At 37.0% G+C, this 17,032-nt stretch overlaps 1 protein-coding gene across 13 annotated transcripts in view; it reads right to left on the bottom strand.

Annotated features, from left to right (window-relative positions):
* DAB1 (DAB adaptor protein 1) overlaps nucleotides 1-16,662 on the bottom strand; it is a 759,978-nt gene extending 743,316 nt beyond the window's left edge. For 6 of the 13 annotated variants that reach the window (XM_077276888.1, XM_077276893.1, XM_077276896.1 and 3 more), the window contains exon 1: nucleotides 16,168-16,662. The gene's annotated coding sequence lies outside the window, so the exon portion shown is untranslated. The remainder of the gene's footprint in view (nucleotides 1-16,167) is intronic. The other 7 variants (XM_077276895.1, XM_077276898.1, XM_077276903.1 and 4 more) reach the window with 2 other exon arrangements.
* Between the last annotated feature and the right edge of the window lie 370 nt (nucleotides 16,663-17,032).

Here is a 17,032-nt window from a genome sequence, read left to right as displayed (position 1 = left end):
ATCATTATATACTAGCCCACTTATTCCCATCATTATATACTAGCTCACTTATTCCCATCATTATATACTAGCTCACTTATTCCCCATCATTATATACTAGACCACTTATTCCCATCATTATATACTAGCCCACTTATTCCCATCATTATATACTAGCCCACTTATTCCCATCATTATATACTAGCTCACTTATTCCCCATCATTATATACTAGCTCACTTATTCCCATCATTATATACTAGCTCACTTATTCCCATCATTATATACTAGCTCACTTATTCCCCATCATTATATACTAGCTCACTTATTCCCATCATTATATACTAGCTCACTTATTCCCATCATTATATTCTAGCCCACTTATTCCCATCATTATATACTAGCTCACTTATTCCCATCATTATATACTAGCTCACTTATTCCCATCATTATATACTAGTCCACTTATTCCCTATCATTATATACTAGCCCACTTATTCCCATCATTATATACTAGCCCACTTATTCCCCATCATTATATACTAGCCCACTTATTCCCATCATTATATACTAGCTCACTTATTCCCATCATTATATACTAGCTCACTTATTCCCATCATTATATACTAGCTCACTTATTCCCATCATTATATACTAGCCCACTTATTCCCATCATTATATACTAGCCCACTTATTCCCATCATTATATACTAGCTCACTTATTCCCATCATTATATACTAGACCACTTATTCCCATCATTATATACTAGCCCACTTATTCCCCATCATTATATACTAGCCCACTTATTCCCCATCATTATATACTAGCCCACTTATTCCCATCATTATATACTAGCTCACTTATTCCCATCATTATATACTAGCTCACTTATTCCCATCATTATATACTAGCCCACTTATTCCCCATCATTATATACTAGCCCACTTATTCCCATCATTATATACTAGCCCACTTATTCCCATCATTATATACTAGCTCACTTATTCCCATCATTATATACTAGACCACTTATTCCCATCATTATATACTAGCCCACTTATTCCCCATCATTATATACTAGCCCACTTATTCCCCATCATTATATACTAGCCCACTTATTCCCATCATTATATACTAGCCCACTTATTCCCATCATTATATACTAGCCCACTTATTCCCATCATTATATACTAGCTCACTTATTCCCATCATTATATACTAGACCACTTATTCCCATCATTATATACTAGACCACTTATTCCCATCATTATATACTAGCCCACTTATTCCCCATCATTATATACTAGTCCACTTGTTCCGATCATTATATACTAGCTCACTTATTCCCATCATTATATACTAGCCCACTTATTCCCCATCATTATATACTAGACCACTTATTCCCATCATTATATACTAGCCCACTTATTCCCCATCATTATATACTAGCCCACTTATTCCCATCATTATATACTAGCTCACTTATTCCCATCATTATATACTAGCTCACTTATTCCCATCATTATATACTAGCCCACTTATTCCCATCATTATATACTAGCTCACTTATTCCCATCATTATATACTAGCTCACTTATTCCCATCATTATATACTAGCCCACTTATTCCCATCATTATATACTAGCTCACTTATTCCCATCATTATATACTAGCCCACTTATTCCCATCATTATATACTAGCCCACTTATTCCCATCATTATATACTAGCCCACTTATTCCCATCATTATATACTAGCTCACTTATTCCCATCATTATATACTAGCTCACTTATTCCCATCATTATATACTAGCCCACTTATTCCCATCATTATATACTAGCTCACTTATTCCCATCATTATATACTAGCCCACTTATTCCCATCATTATATACTAGACCACTTATTCCCATCATTATATACTAGACCACTTATTCCCATCATTATATACTAGCCCACTTATCCCCCATCATTATATACTAGCCCACTTATTCCCCATCATTATATACTAGCTCACTTATTCCCATCATTATATACTAGCTCACTTATTCCCATCATTATATACTAGCCCACTTAATCCCATCATTATATACTAGCTCACTTATTCCCCATCATTATATACTAGCCCACTTAATCCCATCATTATATACTAGCCCACTTATTCCCCATCATTATATACTAGCCCACTTATTCCCATCATTATATACTAGACCACTTATTCCCATCATTATATACTAGCCCACTTATTCCCATCATTATATACTAGCCCACTTGTTCCGATCATTATATACTAGCCCACTTATTCCCATCATTATATACTAGCCCACTTATTCCCCATCATTATATACTAGTCCACTTATTCCCATCATTATATACTAGCCCACTTATTCCCCATCATTATATACTAGCCCACTTATTCCCTATCATTATATACTAGCTCACTTATTCCCATCATTATATACTAGACCACTTATTCCCATCATTATATACTAGCCCACTTATTCCCCATCATTATATACTAGCCCACTTATTCCCCATCATTATATACTAGTCCACTTGTTCCGATCATTATATACTAGCCCACTTATTCCCATCATTATATACTAGACCACTTATTCCCATCATTATATACTAGACCACTTATTCCCATCATTATATACTAGCCCACTTATTCCCCATCATTATACACTAGCCCACTTATTCCCATCATTATATACTAGCCCACTTATCCCCCATCATTATATACTAGCCCACTTATTCCCCATCATTATATACTAGCTCACTTATTCCCATCATTATATACTAGCTCACTTATTCCCATCATTATATACTAGCCCACTTATTCCCCATCATTATATACCAGCCCACTTAATCCCATCATTATATACTAGCCCACTTATTCCCCATCATTATATACTAGCCCACTTAATCCCATCATTATATACTTAAGTCCCCTCTATAAGTTGTAAAGCGCTGCGGAATATGTTGGCGCTATATAAATAAAATTATTATTATTATTATTACTAGCCCACTTATTCCCCATCATTATATACTAGTCCACTTGTTCCGATCATTATATACTAGCCCACTTAATCCCATCATTATATACTTAAGTCCCCTCTATAAGTTGTAAAGCGCTGCGGAATATGTTGGCGCTATATAAATAAAATTATTATTATTATTATTACTAGCCCACTTATTCCCCATCATTATATACTAGCCCACTTATTCCCCATCATTATATACTAGTCCACTTATTCCCATCATTATATTCTAGCCCACTTATTCCCATCATTATATACTAGCTCACTTATTCCCTATCATTATATACTAGCTCACTTATTCCCATCATTATATACTAGCCCACTTATTCCCCATCATTATATACTAGCTCACTTATTCCCTATCATTATATACTAGCTCACTTATCCCCCATCATTATATACTAGCACACTTATTCCCATCATTATATACTAGCCCACTTATTCCCATCATTATATACTAGCCCACTTATTCCCATCATTATATACTAGCCCACTTATTCCCATCATTATATACTAGCTCACTTATTCCCATCATTATATACTAGCCCACTTATTCCCCATCATTATATACTAGCCCACTTATTCCCATCATTATATACTAGCGCACTTATTCCCATCATTATATACTAGCCCACTTATTCCCATCATTATATACTAGCCCACTTATTCCCATCATTATATACTAGCTCACTTATTCCCATCATTATATACTAGCCCACTTATTCCCCATCATTATATACTAGCCCACTTATTCCCATCATTATATACTAGCGCACTTATTCCCATCATTATATAGTAGCTCACTTATTCCCCATCATTATATACTAGCGCACTTATTCCCATCATTATATACTAGCTCACTTATTCCCCATCATTATATACTAGCTCACTTATTCCCCATCATTATATACTAGCCCACTTATTCCCATCATTATATACTAGCCCACTTATTCCCCATCATTATATACTAGCTCACTTATTCCCATCATTATATACTAGCTCACTTATTCCCATCATTATATACTAGCCCACTTATTCACCATCATTATATACTAGACCACTTATTCACCATCATTATATACTAGTCCACTTATTCCCATCATTATATACTAGCACACTTATTCCCATCATTATATACTAGCCCACTTATTCCCCATCATTATATACTAGCCCACTTATTCCCATCATTATACACTGGCTCACTTATTCCCCATCATTATATACTAGCTCACTTATTCCCCATCATTATATACTAGCTCACTTATTCCCCATCATTATACACTAGCCCACTTATTCCCATCATTATATACTAGCCCACTTATTCCCCATCATTATATACTAGCTCACTTATTCCCCATCATTATACACTAGCCCACTTATTCCCATCATTATATACTAGCCCACTTATTCCCCATCATTATATACTAGCCCACTTATTCCCCATCATTATACACTAGTCCACTTATTCCCATCATTATATACTAGCTCACTTATTCCCCATCATTATACACTAGCTCACTTATTCCCCATCATTATATACTAGCTCACTTATTCCCCATCATTATATACTAGCCCACTTATTCCCATCATTATATACTAGCCCACTTATTCCCATCATTATATACTAGACCACTTATTCCCATCATTATATACTAGCCCACTTATCCCCCATCATTATATACTAGCCCACTTATTCCCCATCATTATATACTAGCTCACTTATTCCCATCATTATATACTAGCCCACTTATTCCCATCATTATACACTAGCCCACTTATTCCCATCATTATATACTAGCTCACTTATTCCCCATCATTATACACTAGCTCACTTATTCCCCATCATTATATACTAGCTCACTTATTCCCCATCATTATATACTAGCCCACTTATTCCCATCATTATATACTAGACCACTTATTCACCATCATTATACACTAGTCCACTTATTCCCATCATTATATACTAGCTCACTTATTCCCATCATTATACACTAGCTCACTTATTCCCCATCATTATATACTAGCTCACTTATTCCCATCATTATATACTAGCCCACTTATTCCCATCATTATATACTAGCTCACTTATTCCCCATCATTATATACTAGCGCACTTATTCCCATCATTATATACTAGCTCACTTATTCCCATCATTATACACTAGCTCACTTATTCCCCATCATTATATACTAGCTCACTTATTCCCATCATTATATACTAGCTCACTTATTCCCATCATTATATACTAGCCCACTTATTCACCATCATTATATACTAGACCACTTATTCACCATCATTATATACTAGTCCACTTATTCCCATCATTATATACTAGCCCACTTATTCCCATCATTATACACTGGCTCACTTATTCCCCATCATTATATACTAGCTCACTTATTCCCCATCATTATATACTAGCTCACTTATTCCCCATCATTATATACTAGCTCACTTATTCCCCATCATTATATACTAGCCCACTTATTCCCCATCATTATACACTAGTCCACTTATTCCCATCATTATATACTAGCTCACTTATTCCCCATCATTATATACTAGCCCACTTATTCCCATCATTATATACTAGCTCACTTATTCCCATCATAATATACTAGCTCACTTATTCCCCATCATTATATACTAGCCCACTTATTCCCCATCATTATACACTAGCACACTTATTCCCCATCATTATATACTAGCACACTTATCCCCCATCATTATATACTAGCTCACTTATTCCCTATCATTATATACTAGCTCACTTATCCCCCATCATTATATACTAGCACACTTATTCCCATCATTATATACTAGCCCACTTATTCCCATCATTATATACTAGCCCACTTATTCCCCATCATTATATACTAGCCCACTTATTCCCATCATTATATACTAGCTCACTTATTCCCATCATTATATACTAGCTCACTTATTCCCATCATTATATACTAGCCCACTTATTCCCATCATTATATACTAGCTCACTTATTCCCATCATTATATACTAGCCCACTTATTCCCCATCATTATATACTAGCCCACTTATTCCCATCATTATATACTAGCCCACTTATTCCCATCATTATATACTAGCCCACTTATTCCCATCATTATATACTAGCCCACTTATTCCCATCATTATATACTAGCTCACTTATTCCCATCATTATATACTAGCCCACCTATTCCCATCATTATACACTAGCTCACTTATTCCCCATCATTATATACTAGCCCACTTATTCCCATCATTATATACTAGCCCACTTATTCCCATCATTATATACTAGCTCACTTATTCCCCATCATTATATACTAGCTCACTTATTCCCATCATTATATACTAGCCCACTTATTCCCCATCATTATATACTAGCCCACTTATTCCCATCATTATATACTAGCGCACTTATTCCCATCATTATATACTAGCTCACTTATTCCCATCATTATACACTAGCTCACTTATTCCCCATCATTATATACTAGCTCACTTATTCCCCATCATTATATACTAGCCCACTTATTCCCATCATTATATACTAGCCCACTTATTCCCATCATTATATACTAGCTCACTTATTCCCCATCATTATATACTAGCTCACTTATTCCCATCATTATATACTAGCTCACTTATTCCCATCATTATATACTAGACCACTTATTCACCATCATTATATACTAGTCCACTTATTCCCATCATTATATACTAGCCCACTTATTCCCATCATTATATACTAGCCCACTTATTCCCCATCATTATATACTAGCCCACTTATTCCCATCATTATACACTGGCTCACTTATTCCCATCATTATATACTAGCTCACTTATTCCCCATCATTATATACTAGCTCACTTATTCCCCATCATTATACACTAGCCCACTTATTCCCATCATTATATACTAGCCCACTTATTCCCCATCATTATATACTAGCCCACTTATTCCCCATCATTATACACTAGTCCACTTATTCCCATCATTATATACTAGCTCACTTATTCCCCATCATTATATACTAGCCCACTTATTCACTATCATTATATACTAGCTCACTTATTCCCATCATTATACACTAGCCCACTTATTCCCTATCATTATATACTAGCCCACTTATTCCCATCATTATACACTAGCCCACTTATTCCCATCATTATATACTAGCTCACTTATTCCCCATCATTATATACTAGCCCACTTATCCCCCATCATTATATACTAGCTCACTTATTCCCCATCATTATATACTAGCCCACTTATTCCCCATCATTATACACTAGTCCACTTATTCCCATCATTATATACTAGCCCACTTATTCCCCATCATTATACACTAGCCCACTTATTCCCATCATTATATACTAGCTCACTTATTCCCCATCATTATATACTAGCCCACTTATTCCCCATCATTATACACTAGCCCACTTATTCCCATCATAATATACTAGCCCACTTATTCCCCATCATTATATACTAGTCCACTTATTCCCCATCATTATATACTAGCACACTTATCCCCCATCATTATATACTAGCTCACTTATTCCCCATCATTATATACTAGACCACTTATTCCCATCATTATATACTAGCCCACTTATTCCCCATCATTATATACTAGCACACTTATCCCCCATCATTATATACTAGCCCACTTATTCCCATCATTATATACTAGCCCACTTATTCCCATCATTATATACTAGCCCACTTATTCCCATCATTATATTCTAGCCCACTTATTCCCATCATTATATACTAGCGCACTTATTCCCATCATTATATACTAGCTCACTTATTCCCATCATTATATACTAGTCCACTTATTCCCCATCATAATATACTAGCCCACCTATTCCCATCATTATACACTAGCTCACTTATTCCCCATCATTATATACTAGCTCACTTATTCCCCATCATTATATACTAGCCCACTTATTCCCCATCATTATACACTAGTCCACTTATTCCCATCATTATATACTAGCTCACTTATTCCCCATCATTATATACTAGCCCACTTATTCCCCATCATTATACACTAGCCCACTTATTCCCATCATAATATACTAGCTCACTTATTCCCCATCATTATATACTAGCCCACTTATTCCCCATCATTATACACTAGTCCACTTATTCCCATCATTATATACTAGCTCACTTATTCCCATCATTATATACTAGTCCACTTATTCCCCATCATAATATACTAGCCCACCTATTCCCATCATTATACACTAGCCCACTTATTCCCATCATTATATACTAGCTCACTTATTCCCCATCATTATATACTAGTCCACTTATTCCCATCATTATATACTAGCCCACTTATTCCCATCATTATATACTAGCCCACTTATTCCCATCATTATATACTAGCCCACTTATTCCCCATCATTATATACTAGCTCACTTATTCCCATCATTATATACTAGCCCACTTATTCCCATCATTATATACTAGCCCACTTATTCCCCATCATTATATACTAGCTCACTTATTCCCATCATTATATACTAGCCCACTTATTCCCATCATAATATACTAGCTCACTTATTCCCCATCATTATATACTAGCCCACTTATTCCCATCATTATATACTAGCTCACTTATTCCCATCATAATATACTAGCTAACTTATTCCCCATCATTATATACTAGCCCACTTATTCCCATCATTATATACTAGCTCACTTATTCCCATCATTATATACTAGCTCACTTATTCCCATCATTATATACTAGCCCACTTATTCCCATCATTATATACTAGCCCACTTATTCCCCATCATTATATACTAGCTCACTTATTCCCATCATTATATACTAGCCCACTTATTCCCATCATTATATACTAGTCCACTTATTCCCCATCATTATATACTAGCTCACTTATTCCCCATCATTATATACTAGCCCACTTATTCCCCATCATTATACACTAGTCCACTTATTCCCATCATTATATACTAGCTCACTTATTCCCCATCATTATATACTAGCCCACTTATTCCCCATCATTATACACTAGCCCACTTATTCCCATCATAATATACTAGCCCACTTATTCCCCATCATTATACACTAGCACACTTATTCCCCATCATTATATACTAGCACACTTATCCCCCATCATTATATACTAGCTCACTTATTCCCTATCATTATATACTAGCTCACTTATCCCCCATCATTATATACTAGCACACTTATTCCCATCATTATATACTAGCCCACTTATTCCCATCATTATATACTAGCCCACTTATTCCCCATCATTATATACTAGCCCACTTATTCCCATCATTATATACTAGCTCACTTATTCCCATCATTATATACTAGCTCACTTATTCCCATCATTATATACTAGCCCACTTATTCCCATCATTATATACTAGCTCACTTATTCCCATCATTATATACTAGCCCACCTATTCCCATCATTATACACTAGCCCACCTATTCCCATCATTATATACTAGCTCACTTATTCCCATCATTATATACTAGCTCACTTATTCCCATCATTATATACTAGCTCACTTATTCCCATCATTATATACTAGCCCACCTATTCCCATCATTATACACTAGCCCACTTATTCCCATCATTATATACTAGCTCACTTATTCCCATCATTATATACTAGCCCACTTATTCCCATCATTATATACTAGCTCACTTATTCCCCATCATTATATACTAGCCCACTTATTCCCATCATAATATACTAGCCCACTTATTCCCATCATTATATACTAGCCCACTTATTCCCATCATTATATACTAGCCCACTTATTCCCATCATTATATACTAGCTCACTTATTCCCATCATTATATACTAGCCCACCTATTCCCATCATTATACACTAGCTCACTTATTCCCCATCATTATATACTAGCCCACTTATTCCCATCATTATATACTAGCCCACTTATTCCCATCATTATATACTAGCTCACTTATTCCCCATCATTATATACTAGCTCACTTATTCCCATCATTATATACTAGCCCACTTATTCCCCATCATTATATACTAGCCCACTTATTCCCATCATTATATACTAGCGCACTTATTCCCATCATTATATACTAGCTCACTTATTCCCATCATTATACACTAGCTCACTTATTCCCCATCATTATATACTAGCTCACTTATTCCCCATCATTATATACTAGCCCACTTATTCCCATCATTATATACTAGCCCACTTATTCCCATCATTATATACTAGCTCACTTATTCCCATCATTATATACTAGACCACTTATTCACCATCATTATATACTAGTCCACTTATTCCCATCATTATATACTAGCACACTTATTCCCATCATTATATACTAGCCCACTTATTCCCCATCATTATATACTAGCCCACTTATTCCCATCATTATACACTGGCTCACTTATTCCCATCATTATATACTAGCTCACTTATTCCCCATCATTATATACTAGCTCACTTATTCCCCATCATTATACACTAGCCCACTTATTCCCATCATTATATACTAGCCCACTTATTCCCCATCATTATATACTAGCCCACTTATTCCCCATCATTATACACTAGTCCACTTATTCCCATCATTATATACTAGCTCACTTATTCCCCATCATTATATACTAGCTCACTTATTCCCCATCATTATATACTAGCCCACTTATCCCCCATCATTATATACTAGCTCACTTATTCCCCATCATTATATACTAGCCCACTTATTCCCCATCATTATACACTAGTCCACTTATTCCCATCATTATATACTAGCTCACTTATTCCCCATCATTATATACTAGCCCACTTATTCCCATCGTTATATACTAGCCCACTTATTCCCCATCATTATACACTAGCCCACTTATTCCCATCATAATATACTAGCCCACTTATTCCCCATCATTATATACTAGTCCACTTATTCCCCATCATTATATACTAGCACACTTATCCCCCATCATTATATACTAGCTCACTTATTCCCCATCATTATATACTAGACCACTTATTCCCATCATTATATACTAGCCCACTTATTCCCCATCATTATATACTAGCACACTTATCCCCCATCATTATATACTAGCCCACTTATTCCCATCATTATATACTAGCCCACTTATTCCCATCATTATATACTAGCCCACTTATTCCCATCATTATATACTAGCCCACTTATTCCCATCATTATATTCTAGCCCACTTATTCCCATCATTATATACTAGCGCACTTATTCCCATCATTATATACTAGCTCACTTATTCCCATCATTATATACTAGTCCACTTATTCCCCATCATAATATACTAGCCCACCTATTCCCATCATTATACACTAGCTCACTTATTCCCCATCATTATATACTAGCTCACTTATTCCCCATCATTATATACTAGCTCACTTATTCCCCATCATTATATACTAGCCCACTTATTCCCATCATTATATACTAGCTCACTTATTCCCATCATTATATTCTAGCCCACTTATTCCCATCATTATATACTAGCCCACTTATTCCCATCATTATATACTAGCCCACTTATTCCCATCATTATATACTAGCTCACTTATTCCCATCATTATATACTAGCTCACTTATTCCCATCATTATATACTAGCCCACTTATTCACCATCATTATATACTAGACCACTTATTCACCATCATTATATACTAGTCCACTTATTCCCATAATTATATACTAGTACACTTATTCCCATCATTATATACTAGCCCACTTATTCCCCATCATTATATACTAGCTCACTTATTCCCCATCATTATACACTAGCCCACTTATTCCCATCATTATATACTAGCCCACTTATTCCCCATCATTATATACTAGCCCACTTATTCCCCATCATTATACACTAGTCCACTTATTCCCATCATTATATACTAGCTCACTTATTCCCCATCATTATATACTAGCTCACTTATTCCCCATCATTATATACTAGCCCACTTATTCCCCATCATTATACACTAGTCCACTTATTCCCATCATTATATACTAGCCCACTTATTCCCCATCATTATACACTAGCCCACTTATTCCCATCATTATATACTAGCTCACTTATTCCCCATCATTATATACTAGCCCACTTATTCCCCATCATTATACACTAGCCCACTTATTCCCCATCATTATATACTAGCCCACTTATTCCCATCATAATATACTAGCCCACTTATTCCCCATCATTATATACTAGTCCACTTATTCCCCATCATTATATACTAGCACACTTATCCCCCATCATTATATACTAGCTCACTTATTCCCCATCATTATATACTAGACCACTTATTCCCATCATTATATACTAGCCCTCTTATTCCCATCATAATATACTAGCCCACTTATTCCCCATCATTATATACTAGTCCACTTATTCCCCATCATTATATACTAGCACACTTATCCCCCATCATTATATACTAGCTCACTTATTCCCCATCATTATATACTAGCCCACTTATTCCCCATCGTTATATACTAGTCCACTTATTCCCCATCATTATATACTAGCCCACTTATTCCCATCATTATATACTAGACCACTTATTCCCATCATTATATACTAGCCCACTTATTCCCCATCATTATATACTAGCTCACTTATTCCCCATCGTTATATACTAGCCCACTTATTCCCCATCATTATATACTAGCCCACTTATTCCCCATCGTTATATACTAGCCCACTTATTCCCATCATTATATACTAGCACACTTATTCCCCATCGTTATATACTAGCCCACTTATTCCCATCATTATATACTAGCCCACTTATTCCCATCATTATATACTAGCCCACTTATTCCCATCATTATATACTAGCTCACTTATTCCCCATCATTATATACTAGCCCACTTATTGCCATCATTATATACTAGCCCACTTATTCCCATCATTATATACTAGCTCACTTATTCCCCATCATTATATACTAGCCCACTTATTGCCATCATTATATACTAGCCCACTTATTCCCATCATTATATACTAGCCCACTTATTCCCCATCATTATATACTAGCCCACTTATTCCCATCATTATATACTAGTCCACTTATTCCCATCATTCTGTACTAGCCCACTTATTCCCATCATTATATACTAGCCCACTTATTCCCATCATTATATACTAGCCCACTTATTCCCATCATTATATACTAGCCCACTTATTCCCATCATTATATACTAGCCCACTTATTCCCCATCATTATATACTAGCCCACTTATTCCCCATCGTTATATACTAGCCCTCTTATTCCCCATCGTTATATACTAGCCCACTTATTCCCCATCGTTATATACTAGGCCACTTATTCCCCATCGTTATGTAGTAGCCCACTTATTGCCCATCGTTATATACTAGCCCTCTTATTCCCCATCGTTATATACTAGCCCACTTATTCCCCATCGTTATGTAGTAGCCCTCTTCTTCCCATCATTATATACTAGTCCACTTATTCCCTATCATTATATACTAGTCCACTTATTCCCTATCATTATATACTAGCCCACTTATTCCCTATCATTATATACTAGCCCACTTATTCCCCATCGTTATATACTAGCCCACTTATTCCCATCATTATATACTAGCCCACTTATTCCCCATCGTTATATAGTAGCCCTCTTATTCCCCATCATTATATACTAGCCCACTTATTCCCCATCGTTATATAGTAGCCCTCTTATTCCCCATCATTATATACTAGCCCACTTATTCCCCATCGTTATGTAGTAGCCCTCTTATTCCCCATCATTATATACTAGCCCACTTATTCCCTATCAGTATATACTAGTCCATTTATTCCTTTTCTTTGTATTCTTCCATGTTCCATTCTGGGCATAATCCATTTGTTGGCACATGGTATTGTGAAGTGGTTCTCTTGGTGGTAGCCATTGTGACTCCACCACTAGTGACCCCACTCTTTCTACCCCCATCTTTAAATCTTGGCTCTATGCTCCCATTTTATGGCTCAGGCTTGGTCCAGCTATCCTGCTACCTTGGGCATTATAATCTCCCCCATTTCCTTTTTGAATTGTAAACCAAATTTGCAGAAATGATCCCCCTGGTTGTGACTCGCCTCTTCCATGTAATGCTGGATTGTAATGCAGGCAGCAGATCCATCAAACAGCCCAGAGACCCCCATCTCCTCTGCAGGAAGAATCTGGAATCCTCTAGCTGTGCATCTGTTTCATGGTCATTGCTGCCCTTTTGGTTATTTGAATTATGTCCATAGAGGTTTTCCTAAAGCTAAATGCTTTTCCAGTTTACTATTCCTGCACCCAAGAGCCTCCATGAACCTCTCGGAAATATCCATGACTGGATTATGCTGAAGAGGCAAGCGATGTGTGAGCTGCATAGAGCAAGATTAGTGATCAAAGCCCCCAACCTGCCAGCCCCCAATAGAAGCCAATAGAACCATAAAGCACATGCATATGGCACAAATCCAGAATGGACTCTGCACCCAGAACATGACTGCAACAAGTCCCCTCACCCTGGCAGCTAAATGCATGCAGGGACTGAATGACTGGGCTATTTTGTTTCTTCATTTACTGCAAGATCAGGCAATGATACATCCCACAAACATCTTTTCATACACGTTACAATGTATCAAGCCAGATGCAACACAGAAAATGGAAGATGCATTAGAAAGGAAATAGATATTCCACTACTCCCAGGTTGGAAGCTGTAGATTGCCAGGTCCCTGGTCTGACTCTGAGGACCCTACCTAATATGGCTGTTTTATTAACATGGTGTGAAGACCCTCTGCCCACTAATGAAAACATGTATAGATCAGAGGCAAAACTTATCAGCTGCTGTCAATTCCAGCAATAAGTATTTTGCAAAAGGCTTAAAATGCTGCTTTGGGGTCTCCACCATGAGGAGCCTGACAAGACATGCGATTCACGAAGGCTGCAAAGGCAAGACAATCTTAGAAGACATCTTTAAGAAAAAATACACAACGAAATAATGGAAAAAAAAGCAGATCATCCTCCCCATTCTGTAGCAAGAATGGACTGAAATGGAATTGCAAATTGGAACCATTTTCTGTGACATGTGTCTGCAGATCCAGCGTTTGCAGGTCTTAGGGAGATCTGAGAACATCCAGCAGAACCTCTCATGTATTTCTACATAAATCATCTTTTTTTCTATAATAATACAATGTAACCTGCTGCACATATATCACTGTTCCTAGCAAGGAGAGCAATTAAGGCAAGAGAGATAGTCCAGTGCAAATCCATCTCACTATGCAAACCTATTCCAGAGGACACTGTCTACTTAATTACATGCTGTCAATGGAGCAGGAGCTAAAGGGTCTGAAGGCAGAATTCTGCATCTTGGGAGCTCCTTGGTGCCTCTGCAGAAGCTCCTTGAGCCATCACCTCCAGAGCTGGGAGCCTAAATGTCCATTATTCCACCAGATAGAGTAACTTGTCCACCATCTATTCTCCAGGGCAAAGTGATGGTGGACCAGGGAGGATCCCTGCATGGCAGACCCTGGAGTCACTCTGATATTTAATGTATATATATATATATATATATATATATATATATATATATATATCCATGCTGAGGATGCTCTTCACTGTCTGAAGCCAGATTAGCTCCATCTCTTATTCCGGTCACATATTTAGCCAGATGATGCATTACAGGGATGGCACACTCAGGCTTCGCCTTTGGCCACCATGGGATGCATAGGGGGCATTAATGTGCATGGTGCAGAGGGGGGTATGGAGAAATAGAAGATAAAGTTTGCAGTAAGGGATTGAATTAGTGAGATGCCACCTGACATCTAAGAGGGGATTGCTCTTCAGATCTTTGCAGATTGATTTTAGGACCACTCTACAATCTCTGCGCTTCAGTTACAGGGGTTCTCATGCTGATCTGATACCATTGCTTAAATAATCACACCCCATATCCATTGGATGGTAACACATGTATATATATATATATATATATATATATATATATTGCAATTTTCTTCACACATCCCATCCACCTCCCCCCCACCACCAGTCCATGCCTGCAATCAGATGGAATACCTTTCCCCTACCTTGTAGGAGCTGCCCTGTGATCACACTCTCATCCTCTTGTTGCATGAAATGACTCCTTCTTCTCTTATTCCAGGCTGCTTTCACACCCTTGTCCTGATACAAGTAGGTCCTTTAAAGCCAAGTGCAAAAGCGGGGCATCCCCCGGAGATGAGAAAATCCTCAGCAGTTTGGGTCCAGTGCAAGCAGAGCCTGAGCCTGAGCATCAGCAGCAGCAGAGGCAGCAGCAGCAGCAGCAGCAGAGGCAGAGAGCTCTGCAGGCCACAGCTCACAGCTTATACTGTACATCACTACCGCATTCCTCCTAATAGCAGGCCCCTGCAAGGAGAAGCTGCTCCTCTGTGCAGCCAAAAGGCAGGAGTGATCCCCTGGGGAGGGTCTTGGCATCCAGCAGATACAAGGGCAGGCTGGCAGCCTTTTTTTTTTCTCTAACTAAGGGCAAGTAAATCCAGCTGGCCCAGATAATACAGCATAAGAGGCTCTCACCATAGCAGGGGATGGGGACAGGCAGGGCTCCTTAACCCTTTGCTGCACACTTTCTTGAGCTAGGGAAATACTGCCTCATCCTCTGCTGCAGCAGCTCAGGAAATATGCATCTGTCAATCAATATTTGTGGTGCTGCTGAGTAATGTGCGGCTGGTAATGGCAGAGCGTCGGCTTCTAGGCTAAAATCATCAGGGATAAGTTATTGCAGCAGACTGTTGTGTGCAATAAAGTAAATTGGAATTACAATTATCATTATGTTTATTAATATTTGGTTTATTAATATTTATTTTATTTATTATTATATTATTATTCCGTGTAGTATTATTATGTTTTTATTATTTATTATGCTTTATTATTAATATTTATTATTTTTATTATCTG

Source organism: Ranitomeya variabilis, chromosome 8 (assembly GCF_051348905.1).
Source record: "Ranitomeya variabilis isolate aRanVar5 chromosome 8, aRanVar5.hap1, whole genome shotgun sequence".
Classification (NCBI taxonomy): Eukaryota; Metazoa; Chordata; class Amphibia; order Anura; family Dendrobatidae; genus Ranitomeya; species Ranitomeya variabilis.
Note: the sequence above shows the minus strand (reverse complement) of the source record. Positions and strands in the feature narration are given on the sequence as shown.